The sequence below is a fragment of the Pseudophryne corroboree genome, chromosome 6, assembly GCF_028390025.1.
Source record: "Pseudophryne corroboree isolate aPseCor3 chromosome 6, aPseCor3.hap2, whole genome shotgun sequence".
NCBI lineage: Eukaryota > Metazoa > Chordata > Amphibia > Anura > Myobatrachidae > Pseudophryne > Pseudophryne corroboree.
Genome location: NC_086449.1, coordinates 177,342,854 through 177,358,780, shown reverse-complemented (window position 1 = coordinate 177,358,780; position 15,927 = coordinate 177,342,854). Strand labels below are relative to the sequence as shown.

General features: G+C 43.9%; 1 long non-coding RNA gene across 1 annotated transcript; it reads left to right on the top strand.

Moving 5' to 3' along the window:
• The first annotated feature begins 9,663 nt into the window (after nucleotides 1-9,663).
• Nucleotides 9,664-13,133, top strand: LOC134935109 (uncharacterized). The gene is made up of 4 exons (XR_010179907.1): nucleotides 9,664-9,894; nucleotides 10,202-10,223; nucleotides 11,236-11,895; nucleotides 13,032-13,133. It is a non-coding gene; the product is annotated as an uncharacterized LOC134935109 (long non-coding RNA).
• The last annotated feature ends 2,794 nt before the right edge of the window (nucleotides 13,134-15,927 follow it).

The window sequence follows — 15,927 nt, the reverse complement described above, 5'->3', positions numbered from 1 at the left end:
TTCTAAATCACAAATCCCCAAGGAGAGTTCAATTGTGTCGGGTGCGATGCCTGACCTTCCCAACACTGGACGGGAAGAGGTGGTGCCTTCCACCATTTGCACGCCCCCTGCAAGTGCTGGAAGGAGCACCCGCAGTCCAGTTCCTGATAGTCAAATTGAAGATGTCACTGTTGAAGTACACCAGGATGAGGATATGGGTGTTGCTGGTGCTGAGGAGGAAATTGACAAGGAGGATTCTGATGGTGAGGTGGTTTGTTTAAGTCAGGCACCCAGGGAGACACCTGTTGTTCGTGGGACGAATATGGCCATTGACATGCCTGGTCAAAATACAAAAAAATATCAGCTCTTCGGTGTGGAATCATTTTAACACAAATGCGGACAACAGGTGTCAAGCCATGTGTTGCCTTTGTCAAGCTGTAATAAGTAGGGGTAAGGGCGTTAACCAACTCGGAACATCCTCCCTTATACGTCACCTGCAGTGCATTCATCATAAGTCAGTGACAAGTTCAAAAACTTTGGATGACAGCGGAAGCAGTCCACTGACCACTAAATCCCTTCCTCTTGTAATCAAGCTCCTGCAAACCACACCAGCAACTCCGTTAGTGTCAATTTCCTCCTTACACAGGAAAGCCAATAGTCCTGCAGGCCATGTCACTGTCAAGTCTGACGAGTCCTCTCCTGCCTGGGATTCCTCCGATGCATCCTTGAGTGTAACGCCTCCTGCTGCTGGCGCTGCTGTTGTTGCTGCTGGGAGTCGATCGTCATCCCAGAGGGGAAGTCGGAAGACCACTTGTACTACTTCCAGTAACCAATTGACTGTCCAACAGTCCTTTGCAAGGAAGATGAAATATCACAGCAGTCATCCTGCTGCAAAGCGGATAACTCTGGCCTTGGCAGCCTGGGCGGTGAGAAACGTGTTTCCGTTATCCACCGTTAATTCACAGGCAACTATAGACTTGATTGAGGTACTGTGTCCCCAGTACCAAATACCATCTAGGTTCCATTTCTCTAGGCAGGTGATACCGAAAATGTACACAGACCTCAGAAAAAGAGTCACCAGTGTCCTAAAAAATGCAGTTGTACCCAATGTCCACTTAACCACGGACATGTGGACAAGTGGAGCAGGGCAGACTCAGGACTATATGACTGTGACAGCCCACTGGGTAGATGTATTGCCTCCCGCAGCAAGAACAGCAGCGGCGGCACCAGTGGCAGCATCTCACAAACGCCAACTCGTTCCTAGGCAGGCTACGCTTTGTATCACCGCTTTCCAGAAGAGGCACACAGCTGACAACCTCTTACGGAAACTGAGGAACATCATCGCATAATGGCTTACCCCAAATGGACTCTCCTGGGGATTTGTGACATCGGACAACGCCAGCAATATTGTGCGTGCATTACATCTGGGCAAATTCCAGCACGTCCCATGTTTTGCACATACATTGAATTTGGTGGTGCAGAATTATTTAAAAAACGACAGGGGCGTGCAAGAGATGCTGTCGGTGGCCCAAAGAATTGTGGGCCACTTTCGGCATTCAGCCACCGCATGCCGAAGACTGGAGCACCAGCAAACAGTCCTGAACCTGCCCTGCCATCATCTGAAGCAAGAGGTGGTAACGAGGTGGAATTCTACCCTCTATATGCTTCAGAGGATGGAGGAGCAGCAAAAGGCCATTCAAGCCTATACATCTGCCTACGATATAGGCAAAGGAGGGGGAATGCACCTGACTCAAGCGCAGTGGAGAATGATTTCAATGTTGTGCAAGGTTCTGCAACCCTTTGAACTTGCCACACGTGAAGTCAGTTCAGACACTGCCAGCCTGAGTCAGGTCATTCCCCTCATCAGCCTTTTGCAGAAGAAGCTGGAGACATTGAAGGAGGAGCTAAAACAGAGCGATTCCTCTAGGCATGTGGGACTTGTAGATGGAGCCCTGAATTTGCGTAACCAGGATTCATGGGTGGTCAATCTGTTGAAATCAGAGCACTACATTTTGGCCACCGTGCTCGATCCTAGATTTAAAACCTACGTTGTATCTCTCTTTCCGGCAGACACAAGTCTGCAGAGGTTCAAAGACCTGCTGGTGAGAAAATTGTCAAGTCAAGCGGAACGTGACCCGTCAACAGCTCCTCCTTCACATTTTCCCGCAATTGGGGGAGCGAGAAAAAGGCTAAGAATTCCGAGCCCACCCGCTGGCGGTGATGCAGGGCAGTCTGGAGCGAGTGCTGACATCTGGTCCGGACTGAAGGACCTGCCAACGATTACTGACATGTCGTCTACTGTCACTGCATATGATTCTGTCACCATTGAAAGAATGGTGGAGGATTATATGAGTGACCGCATCCAAGTAGGCATGTCAGACAGTCCGTACGTATACTGGCAGGAAAAAGAGGCAATTTGGATGCCCTTGCAGAAACTGGCTTTATTTTACCTAAGTTGCCCACCCTCCAATGTGTACTCCGAAAGAGTGTTTAGTGCAGCCGCTCACCTTGTCAGCAATCGGCGTACGAGGTTACTTCCAGAAAATGTGGAGAAGATGATGTTCATCAAAATGAATTATAATCAATTCCTCCATGGAGACATTCACCAGAAATTGCCTCCAGAAAGTACACAGGGACCTGAGATGGTGGATTCCAGTGGGGACGAATTAATGATCTGTGAGGAGGGGGATGTACACAGTGAAAGGGGTGAGGAATCGGACAATGAGGAGGAGGTGGACATCTTGCCTCTGTAGAGCCAGTTTGTGCAAGGAGAGATTGATTGCTTCTTTTTTGGTGGGGGCCCAAACCAACCAGTCATTTCAGTCACAGTTGTGTGGCAGACCCTGTCGCTGAAATGATGGGTTTGTTAAAGTGTGCATGTCCTGTTTATACAACATAAGGGTGGGTGGGAGGGCCCAAGGACAATTCCATCTTGCACCTCTTTTTTCTTTCATTTTTCTTTGCATCATGTGCTGTTTGGGGACTATTTTTTTGAAGTGCCATCCTGCCTGACACTGCAGTGCCACTCCTAGATGGGCTAGGTGTTTGTGTCAGCACTTGTGTCGCTTAGCTTAGCCATCAAGCGACCTTGGTGCACCTCTTTTTTTCTTTGTATCATGTGCTGTTTGGGGACTATTTTTTTGATGGGCCATCCTGTTTGACACTGCAGTGCCACTCCTAGATGGGCCAGGTGTTTGTGTCGGCCACTTGGGTCGCTTAGCTTAGTCATCCAGCGACCTCGGTGCAAATGTTAGGACTAAAAATAATATTGTGAGGTGTGAGGTGTTCAGAATAGACTGAAAATGAGTGGAAATTATGGTTATTGAGGTTAATAATACTATAGGATCAAAATGACCCCCAAATTCTATGATTTAAGCTGTTTTTGAGGGGTTTTTGTAAAAAAAACACCCAAATCCACAAACACACCCGAATCCGACAAAAAAATTTCAGGGAGGTTTTGCCAAAACGCGTCCGAATCCAAAACACGGCCGCGGAACCGAATCCAAAACCAAAACACAAAACCCGAAAAATGTCCGGTGCACATCACTAGTGCTAAAGTACATTGTGTTGTTCAAATGTAGACACTTTCAAAAACGAAAGCTGAAGGTTGCCAGTCAATAGTGAATTGTTGTTATTATTATGGGTTTGTATAGTTCCATCATATTATGTAGTGCTTTTACAATTTACAGTCTCTGCCGTTTTGACGTTTACAGTCTGAATTCTCTCTTATTGTTCAATTTTCAGCTGCCAATTATCCTACTAGTAGGCAGGAGTGATTTGTGAATTTATTCTCAGAGTAGCCTCATCTTGCATGTTTGGTCAGTAGGTAGATGCCACAATGAAGCCAAATATGGTAATGGCAGCATGCAAGGAGTATGCCTGGCACTTTAGGCAGTGAAAGATTGTCATCCTGCAACTCATTCTCCTTCAAATAAATTGTCAAACTGCACTCATCCCTGTTAAGAGCATGTGACCCCACCCCCTCCCAATCACAGCCTCATGAAGAGGGCTATAACTCACAACTGCCCACCATAATCAGAAAGCCAAACAGTTCAAAGTATTCTAGGATCACCAAACAGCTCCAACATTAACTCAGTTGTATTAACATTTAACAATGAGATCGACTTTCCCCTAATCACCCTCAACATAATATAAATAGCACACCAATAACGTCAACATATACGCCCCTTACCATACACACACACTTCATCAATTCAACTCCACATTACCACACTACTAGACTACTAGATCTTTATTACAGCACAACTGCCTAGCCCTTCCACAATATACTGTAGTACTACCACACAGCCCTTCCACATTACGGCACGGCCACATAGCCCATACACATTACAGCACTAACACAGAGCCCATCCACATTATACAGTAGCACTACTGCACATCTCCTACACATTATGGCCCTCATTCCGAGTTGATCGCTAAGAGTCGTCGCAACGCAAATGTACGAAATGTAAGTATCTGCGCATGCGCAAATGCGTGATTACGCATGCGCGAGTACATACGTACGACAACTGGGCAAAATTACTCAGAAAAAAAAAAGCCGTAACTGGCAAACGAAAACGAGGAGTGGCGTGGGCGTGGCGGAGGCGAGACTTCGCAATGCTCCGACATGGGCGTGAAAGTGGGCGTACAGTGTGGGAGTATGCAACTCGCAATGGGCGTGTTTTTCGCAAATAAACATTGTCGCTGTTAAAACTAACATAGGAAACCGTAGCAACATTCACGCAGCAGCCGAGTAGGTCTGCAGTTACTCTACATTTGCGAAGTACTGGTACAAGTGTGTATGCAGTACTTAGCAGTTAATTGGATATCACATTCATCTGATGTCCAATTACTTGTTAATTAATGAGCAGATGAAAGTTACCAACCAGCAATTGTCTGAACACACATCACATGTTTATTCTACTCACATATAAATCTCACACACTGCCAAATAAGGGTGTGATTTTTGTTGAATTTGTTGTGTAAGCATTTGTAAAACTAGTTTTAATGTGTGTAAGACTCCCAAATACAAGCAAGTGAAAATATTTGTGAAAGTGTTTGAAATCTGCAACATTTTTTACAAATAAACCAACACCCACATAATGCAGCATACACTTTAATGTAGTCTTAAAAGTCACAATAATATTTGATTAAAATATCTGACAATGTTTGAAATGATGTCCTGTTGACCATAGATATTTATAAAAAGCGTCGTGTCTGTTTACTTAATATGGACATTAAAGTGTGGTGCAAAGCATACCTTTTTTTTGTTTTTATTTTCAATTTTTAAGGAGAATTAGCAGATTGGTCTACAAGTGTCTATATGCTGACCTAATCTTTCTTGAACTGCATTACCTTGAAGAAACTGCTCAAATTTTTAAAATATATTTTTTATTACTATAATAATATTTCACAACATTTAAACATGACTCCACGTGAGTCGCACAGGCAGAGATGGACCAAGCAGCAAGCAGATGGCACTGACAATCATTAGATAGCAGAACTCAGTACTCTGCAAAATTCTGCTTCTGACAAAAGTATATTTTTAAAGCATAAATAAAACATGACACACCCTGCCACACACAAATTTTAAACCAAATGAGAAAGAATTAGGATCCACCACACAAACACAACAATACATAGCACACTAGTAAGAGGAAGATGGCTCTGGTGTTTATACACAGAAACTCACAGGCTACAATACATCCAAACAGAAAGAATACATTTCACTAAGAGGGAGTTATCCATTCTGGTCACACAAGCCAACTCCAAAAATACATAGAGGCAACATCAAAAACATGGGTGCTGCCCATCTGGAGAGACATCATTTTCTTCTTTTTCTACCCGCCTGAGGCTGTTCTTCTTTGGAAGGTCTGCGGAGCGACCTTCGTTGGGCCTGCCCAGTGGGCTGTTCTTCCTGGGCAGGGGCAGGGGAGGGAGCCGATGTGGGTGGCTCTCTGCCACTGTGGGCAAGGGAGACAGCGATGGCCTGGAGCCCTTGCAAGATGTTATTTGCAAGGGTTTGGAATGAGGAGACAAGTTTTTCTTGGCCCTGCCTGATCTCTGCCAGACCTTGGCAGAGTTGAGCAACACCTTGCTCAACACAGGTTCGGTGCTCAGTGAGCCGGACAGCTATCTGGCTTACCTCCCGGATGACCCCGTCTTGAAACCGATTTAGGCTCTCACCATACCTAGCGATTTCAAGCAGGATCTCCGGGATAGCAGAGGGTTGGGTGGGGGGGCCAGTAGGAACCTGCAGAGGTGGGATTTGTTGTCCCACACTGCCAGACTCACTAGGTCCCTCCACCTCAGCCTCAACCACATAACCGTCCTGTGACTCAAACGGATCACCCCCCTGTGCTGTGTTTTGTGGCAAGCAAATAGAAGAATGTGTGGGAAAAAAGTAGGATACAAAATTAGTTTATTATTATAAATACTGTCAAAATTACAGACAACTAAATGTGTAAACTTACCTTCCAAGTCATGTCCCGTCAGGATCTCAGGCAGGTCCGTGTCCATATGAGACACCCCTTGGCCCTCCTCATAACTGACACAGGGCATCGCCATCTCCTCCAAGTCAGTATACTCCACAGCGACAGGTGCTCCTCCACCTGTAGCCCTTGAGGCATTCCACTCCGCAGCCCTCTTTGCCTTCAGGCGGGATTTGAAGTCGGCCCACCTACATATGTATTGTGAAAGAGGGACAAAGTAGAGTCTTATTATTTGTCTAAGCTAATATATAGGACACGTGTTCTGCTTGTGTTTGCTAGACATAACATCACATGTAACTACATTTTTTAGTCAACTTAGCACAGAAAAAGGACTGTCAATATGCACTTACCGTCGTCTCACTTCCTGTGATGTTCTGACGACAGAGCCAACTTCATTCACAGATTTTGTGATGTCTCTCCAGATTCGTTCTTTTGAAGCAGCCCACATGTTTTTTGGCCCTCTATGGATTTTGGACATGGCCTGCGTGACCAAGACACGCAACTCCCTCTTAGTGAATGCAGGCTGTCTTTTCTTCCGTCTGGAGGTAGCCTGTGAGGTTTCTTCTTGTTGGTCATCACCATCTTCCTCCTCACTAGCAGCTTCTGTCTGTTGTGTTTGTGTGGCTAAAGCCAATTCTCCCTCAGTTTGGTCACTTTGTGTGTGTGGCAGGGTATCCCCAGTCAATTGTTGTGGTTCAGAAGCAGACATTTGCAGAGTACTAGGTCCTGCCTCTTCTACATCCGCAGAGGCGGATTCCAACATGCGCCTCTGGCAATCTAGGCGTCTTTTCCGCAATGCCATCTCCTGCTCTGCAATGCGGTCCATCTCTGCTGCGATTTGCTCACGAGAAGCCATGTTTGTGATGACGTGTGTACGCCGAGGTGTGTGCTTATATACCTACGTGCGTATCGTTAATTCACACAGGTGTACACTGTTAATCTGATTAATGATTGCACTGCTTATTTAAGGGCCTACTTTGCACGCTGTGAGTGTAGGTAGTTTGGAGTTTCACTTGAGTTTGTTGGCTTGTGCGTGAAGGTGCTATAGGAATTTTCAGAGTGAGTAATTGTCAAGCATACATTTGTCCTTTCGTTTGCGTTTAGAATATAGTCAGTGTAGCATTTTGTCTGCGAATTTTCGTTTGTGAGTATTCTGGAATTCGTCTTGTTGTTCATTTTTTGATTTCAAAGTGTTTATTTTATGTTGATTGTTTCTTATTCTTTTTTTCACATATATATTTAGCTAGTCCATTTTTGCAAATAAACCTGTGCTTCATTGCTTTTACTGACATTTTTGTTCTCTTGTAGGAGTTTTTTTTGGGGAGACGTAACCCTAGTTGATTTTGTATCTTTGGTGTGCTGTATAACACAAAGAGTTCCTTTCTTTATTTTGGATCAGGTAAGTTCCCTGGGCCAGTGTTGGTGCCTGTTTTGTTTATTGGTCTGTATGTTGTTTTTGACTGTCATATTTGCTCTCTTGTAGGAGTTTTTTTTTTGGGTGACGTAACCCTAGTTGATTTTGTATCTTTGGTGTGCTGTATAACACAAAGAGTTCCTTTCTTTATTTTGGATCAGGTAAGTTCCCTGGGCCTGTGTTGGTGCCTGTTTTGTTTATTGGTCTGTATGTTGTTTTTGACTGTCATATTTGCTCTCTTGTAGGAGTTTTTTTTTTGGGTGACGTAACCCTAGTTGATTTTGTATCTTTGGTGTGCTGTATAACACAAAGAGTTCCTTTCTTTATTTTGGATCAGGTAAGTTCCCTGGGCCTGTGTTGGTGCCTGTTTGTGTTTGTTCAAAGTGTTTTGATTATGTTTGTTTTCCATCTTGATAATAAATGTTATGTTTTGTACCGGGATTGATCAGCAAAGTAGTGTTGTTCTTGGCTGGGCTAGCTACTAAAGGGCTAACTTTTTATTTTTGTAATTTTCATTTTTTTAACCAATTATTCTTAATTTTGTAGTAGTTGTTTGTGATGTGTTTGATGTTCTGTTTTTTTAAATAATAGTATTTTTAACAATTACAATGTAACATATGTAGCTTTCATTATAATAATGTTTTTTTTTTTTATAATATTCTTTTTGGTCCTGAATTGAACCCAGAAAAAATGTCTTACGCTCCTGCAGTAAGTTGACACACCCTTTTTGTAATAATTTTTTGTTTGCATATTTTTTGGACTTTGTTTTTGTCTTATTCTTTTTTTTTTTTTTTTATAAAAGTGTGTGATGTCTATATTTATCGCAGCAGAAGCCCTACCTCCCCAACCCACGCCAGCACTCCCACCCCAACCGCCAGCCCCACAACCACAACCGGCTCCTCATCAACCAAGGCAACGGAGGCGTGCTAGGCCACCAATTTTCCGACCCTGTGTCCTACTTTTTGGGATGCCAGATGATGTGGTTGTACGTAGATACAGGCTGCCACCACATCTAATCCTAGACACTCTCTCCATAATAGAGAGTGATCTGGAGTCTGAAATTCGGTATCCTACAGCAATACCACCATTGACACAATTCCTTGCTGTGTTACATTTTTTGGCAACAGGGTCTTACCAGCATGTGGTTGGAGACCTGGTTGGCATGTCGCAGGGCCAGTTCAGTAAGGTCCTGCGGCGTGTCTGCCAGGCTTTCCTCAAGCGTGTGAAGCAATTTATTGCTATGCCTTTGGATGTTGGTGCCCTAGATGTGGTGAAGCGGCAATTTGCGGAAGGTGGTAGTCGCTTCCCACATGTTATTGGGGTTGTGGATGGCACACATGTAGCTATTCAGCCACCAAAACATAATGAAGAAATTTTTAGAAACAGGAAACTGTTTCATTCTCTGAATGTAATGGTTGTTTGTGGGCCATCCCTCCAGATCCTTTCCCTGAACGCTAAGTTTACTGGAAGTTCCCATGATGCATATGTCATTAGACAATCAGGGATATGGCACAGATTAAGATCAAGTCAACGAGCAGACATGTGGTTATTGGGTGAGTTGTAGCACATATTTTGATCAAAATTTTGTATAGTTTTCCAAATTGACTATTTCTAATTATTTTTTTTGCCTCAAACAGGAGACCGTGGATATCCTTGCACCCCCTGGCTCATGACTCCTTACCGTAATCCCAGGCCAGGACCACAGACGGCATTTAACTCCGCGCTTACTGCCACTAGGCAGCTGGTGGAGCGCACAATTGGGGTCCTTAAAGGGCGGTTTCGTGTGCTCCACCGCACTGGTGGCGACATCATGTATTCGCCGGAGATGGCAAGTAAAATAGTGGTCCTGTGCGCTATACTCCACAATATCGCGGTAAGGAGTAGCGTAGAGCTTCCTCAGACAGAGGAATTGCCTGATGAGGAGCCAGGGGTTGTCCGACACTTCGGTGGGGGGAGTGTTACAAGGAGGGGGAGCCAAGTCAGGGCAAGCATTGTTGCTGAATTTTTCAGGTATAGTTTTTTTTTTTTACTCTATTGTTACCAAAATAAAAGCACAGTATGCATCATTTTGTATTTAAATGTAGAAATTGTGTTTGCTATTGTAAGGTCATTGTGTAATGCTTTTTGTGTGTTTGAATCTGTTTTTTTTATCTTCAAAAAACAATAACACGTTAAGCTGACAATTTAATTTTGTGTCAAACAATACTGTGATGTTGCTAAATAGTGTCCTTATTTTTTTACTATTCTAACATCATGATTATTTAAACAAAAACACAAACAAATGAAACTGAATGTTGCCCACTTTGTGAATGTCCAGCTGAAAGACCACACAAACTGAGGTGAGTACTCAGATATGTTTATAAATTGATCTAAAACTGTGTGTGTGTCTGTGTTTTTTTGTTTTTAAAATTATGGTTGTGTTTTGCTTAAAATTTGCTTATGCGAATGCGTAGATCCGCTCGTGCGAAATAACACTCTGCTCTTCACAGCATTGCAAAGATCAATAAAGTTATTATAAATGACATATGACAGCATAGATTGTGGACCAATCACATGCTAACAGACATTATAAATATATGCCCAAATAAGGAAAACGCCATTGCCATGATGCGTGCGGCACCTTTCACCAGGCGGGAGCTCCGCGTCCTGGTTGCGGTGATGGACCGCCGCGTAGGCCGCGTTGGGCGATTCATCCCCAATCGTGTTAAGCGCGAGGCCTACGCGGAGGTCCGTCGCCAGCTGCGGTCTCGCGTCCGCAGCAGGCGGACCATCATCCAGTTAGAGCGGAGATGGAGTGATCTCCGAAGGAGGACTCCAGAGCTGTTGGCGGAGATCCGCCAGCAAATCCGCACTATGCATGCACGCAGTAAGTAACATTACATAAGATTATTAGCATAAATAGTGCAAATTTTCACTAAGTGGTAGGCTAATTGCAACACTGAGTGAACATTTGGAAAAAATAGGACAGTGTGTGTGGTTAGGGCAAACATTACTGACTGTAGCAAAGTGTCCCTAAACAAGTGCATGTTTTACATAATTAGTAACCAGGCAGGAAACTGTACCAAAACACTTGATCAGTGCTGTCTATATAATAAGGTAGCTTGAATAGTGATCTGGTGATGTTGGCTAGACAAATCAATATGTCTCAATGGAATAGATACAGGAATGACCGTCAAAATTTTTAAATTTCATAATTTTGTTTGCAGTGGGCAACATGAAGAGGTTTGAATAATTATTTTGTAAAAATTCTTACAAAAACTTTCTTTTACATGGAACCGAACAGTGAAAATTAAAATTGATTAGTATGTAATTTAACATGCAAATTGAAATATATTTTACCAATCATTCTAGGACGACCACAACGGCAAGCACCACATGATGCACCAGCTCAGCACCCTTCCCCTTCTCACTCCCCCTCCACTTCCCAGTCCCCCTCCCCTTCTCACTCCCCCTCCCCTTCTCACTCCCCCTCCACTTCCCAGTCCCCCTCCCCTTCTCACTCCCCCTCCCCTTCTCACTCCCCCTCAGCTTCCCAATCCCCCTCAGCTTCCCAATCACCCTCAGCTTCACAATCCACCTCAGCTTCCCAGTCACCCTCAGCTTCCCAGGCCCCCTCAGCTTCCCAGGCCCACTCCACTTTCCACTCCCCTTCTCAGCCAACCTCTCCTTCTCTTTCTGTGACCCCTTCTCCTCCTTCCCATACCCCTTCTCCTTCTACTTCCAACTCACCTTCTCAGCCCCCCTCACCCTCTATTGGCCTAACATTTTCACCGCCCCCCTCGCCCTCTCAATCAGACCCACCCTCTGAAATTACATCCCCAATCCAACCTCCTTCCCCCATCCAGCCTCCTTCCCCCATCCAGCCTCCTTCCCCCATCCAGCCTCCTTCCCCAATCCCTCCTCCTTCCCCCATCCAGCCGCCTTCCCCCATCCAGCCGCCATCCCCACCCAGTGAATGGGCAGAGGAAGCCCCTGAAGACAGTTCAGGGAGTCTTCATGTTGCCGAGGAAAGTAAGTGTTTTAACATTTTGTTAAAAATGATTACCTACTTACACTTACAATGACAAAACATGCAGTGTTGTACTGTTGGAATTCTTGTACCAAGGAAAATTAATTGTGTTTTTCTTCATGGTGTACATGTTGAATTTACATTTATTTGAGTGTCATTATATGTCCAGTGTTTATGTGTGCCATGTTTTGTGTGTCCACTCTAGGTCGACACTCATTAGGTCAACAGGGTTGGCAGGACAACAGGGTTTATATGTGTTAGGTTTTCGGGGAAACAGTTAGACCTGAGTGGAGTTTAGTATGTTGTTGTTCTTTTACACTTGTGCCTGTGTATTCTTAATATTTACACTTACAAATCACATGCTTCACTTTGTTAGGCAGCCTAACGACCCAATGATTTGTGGTGTGAAAGTTACACTCACAAAATGATTATTGGATAAAGTCAAACCTGTTTGACCTTATTTAGTAAGGGCAGCTTTCATGGAGTGTGGGCATGCTAGGATATGTTGTCCTTCTGAAGATGTTGATATGCAGTGTGATGATGCAGGACCAACACCCTTAAAAAAAAAAAACAATAAAAAAAAAACCAAATGGGAATGAATGCCAACATGGTGTAACATTGACGAAGATGGTAGTTATCTTTAACATGGGATGTCGGCCATAGCAACCAATAAGATTATACTTAAAAAATTGGGAACCACTTCTACAATATAATATTCATATTTTTGCTTGTTTGCTATGGGCAACGTTCCATCTTAAATATAACTCACATAGTAGTAAATGTAACCCATGGTCTGGAACACTTTAAAATCTTAAAAAAAGGCTGAGCAGGCTTGTGTGTTGTTCTGCTAATGATTGTACCATAAAACAGGCAGGATGTAGTAACTTTGCCATTAAAGCAGGCCTGTCCAAACTGCGGCCCTACAACTGTTGAGAAACTACACATCCCAGCATGCCCTGACACAGCTTTGGCATTCCCTGACCACAAAACTGTGTCAAGGCATGCTGGTATATGTAGTTTCACAACAGCTGGAGTCCAGCAGTTTGGACATGCCTGCATTTAAGTGTGCTTTGCGCCTTGCTTGGATAATAAGTAATGTAATTAAGTTATTAATGTTTGTGTTGCATCTTAATTTCAGATGTTGCAGTTGGAGATCCCACAAGTTTTGGAGGCATTCTTTACACCATGCGCCAACACCTGCAAGGATTAATGCATTGTGTTGACAATTTGCAAAAATATGCATGATATTGTTTATTTTCAGGAAAAAAAAACTGATTTATTTTAAAAAAATAAATAAAAAAAGTTGATTAAAGTTAACCGGGTGTTGTGTTTATTAATGCAAAAAAGGATCAGCTGATTGGCAGGCAGAAATTGTTTGCCAAAAACATTACACACATCTTACGTTAGATTATTAACCAAAAAAACAGGAGATTATTGTGTTAAGAAACATGTAAACACCTTCATTCACAAACAACACCTTTAAAAACAAACAAAGGGAAAAAACAAAACACTTTTACATGTTGATGGGCAATTATGGCAACAAAGTGTTAATCTGGTTTGTTTTGCAGACTTAATTGTTTAGGAACATTATCAATCATTACACTAATTGGATTCGTTATTGAAAAGGGCTTGTTGACTTTAATAGGAATGGTGTAATTTCACTTAATAGCTTTAAAAAAACATTTTTGAGCGTTTTTCCTTAAAAGTGTGCACTTTTACGGTAAAATGTGTAAATCTACTAAAACTTAGTATTTTTACGATTAAGTATGTGTTATTGCGATGGATTCGCAATGCTGCGATGGTTTCGCATTACTGCGATGTCATTTGGCGTACGCCCACTTTGTGTAATACTGCGTACGAATGTGCAAAAATACGTTGGGGGCGGAGGTTCGCATATTTACTACATTAACGCAACTTTGCGAATATGTTGTGCGACCGAAAAACTTAGCGATCAACTCGGAATGAGGGCCTATAGGTAGTGATGTGCACCGGAAATTTTTCGGGTTTTGTGTTTTGGTTTCGGCTTCGGTTCCGCGGCCGTGTTTTGGATTCGGACGCGTTTTGGCAAAACCTCCCTGAAAATGTTTTGTTGGATTCGGATGTTTTTTTACAAAAAAAACTCAAAAACAGCTTAAATCATAGAATTTGGGGGTCATTTTGATCCCATAGTATTATTAACCTCAATAACCATAACTTACACTCATTTTCAGTCTATTCTGAACACCTCACACCTCACAATATTATTTTTAGTACTAAAATTTGCACCGAGGTCGCTGGATGGCTAAGCTAAGCGACCCAAGTGGCCGACACAAACACCTGGACCATCTAGGAGTGGCACTGCAGTGTCAGACAGGATGGTACTTCAAAAAAATAGTCCCCAAACAGCACATGATGCAAAGAAAAAAAGAGGCGCACCAAGGTCGCTGTGTGACTAAGCTAAGCGACACAAGTGGCCAACACAAACACCTGGCCCATCTAGGAGTGGCACTGCAGTGTCAGGTAGGATGGCACTTCAAAAAAATTGTCCCCAAACAGCACATGATGCAAAGAAAAAAAGAGGCGCACCAAGGTCGCTGTGTGACTAAGCTAAGCGACACAAGTGGCCGACACAAACACCTGGCCCATCTAGGAGTGGCACTGCAGTGTCAGGCAGGATGGCACTTCAAAAAAATTGTCCCCAAACAGCACATGATGCAAAGAAAAATGAAAGAAAAAAGAGGTGCAAGATGGAATTGTCCTTGGGCCCTCCCACCCACCCTTATGTTGTATAAACAGGACATGCACACTTTAACGAACCCATCATTTCAGCGACAGGGTCTGCCACACGACTGTGACTGAAATGACTGGTTGGTTTGGGCCCCCACCAAAAAAGAAGCAATCAATCTCTCCTTGCACAAACTGGCTCTACAGAGGAAAGATATCCACCTCATCATCATCGTCCGATTCCTCACCCCTTTCACTGTGTACATCCCCCTCCTCACAGATTATTAATTCGTCCCCACTGGAATCCACCATCTCAGGTCCCTGTGTACTTTCTGGAGGCAATTGCTGGTGAATGTCTCCACGGAGGAATTGATTATAATTCATTTTGATGAACATCATCTTCTCCACATTTTCTGGAAGTAACCTCTTACGCCGATTGCAGACAAGGTGAGCAGCTGCACTAAACACACTTTCGGAGTAAACACTGGAGGGTGGGCAACTTAGGTAAAATAAAGCCAGTTTCTGCAAGGGCCTCCAAATTGCCTCTTTTTCCTGCCAGTATACGTACGGACTGTCTGATGTGCCTACTTGGATGCGGTCACTCATATAATCCTCCACCATTCTTTCAATGGTGAGAGAATCATATGAAGTGACAGTAGACGACATGTCAGTAATCGTTGGCAGGTCCTTCAGTCCGGGCCAGATGTCAGCACTCGCTCCAGACTGCCCTGCATCACCGCCAGCGGGTGGGCTCGGAATTCTTAGCCTTTTCCTTGCACCCCCAGTTGCGGGAGAATGTGAAGGAGGAGATGTTGATGGGTCACGTTCCGCTTGACTTGACAATTTTCTCACCAGCAGGTCTTTGAACCTCTGCAGACTTGTGTCTGCCGGAAAGAGAGATACAACGTAGGTTTTAAATCTAGGATCGAGCACGGTGGCCAAAATGTAGTGCTCTGATTTCAACAGATTGACCACCCGTGAATCCTGGTTAAGCGAATTAAGGGCTCCATCCACAAGTCCCACATGCCTAGCGGAATCGCTCTGTTTTAGCTCCTCCCTCAATTTCTCCAGCTTCTTCTGCAAAAGCCTGATGAGGGGAATGACCTGACTCAGGCTGGCAGTGTCTGAACTGACTTCACGTGTGGCAAGTTCAAAGGGTTGCAGAACCTTGCACAACGTTGAAATCATTCTCCACTGTGCTTGAGTCAGGTGCATTCCCCCTCCTATGCCTATATCGTGGGCAGATGTATAGGCTTGAATGGCCTTTTGATGCTCCTCCATCCTCTGAAGCATATAGAGGGTTGAATTCCACCTCGTTACCACCTCTTGCT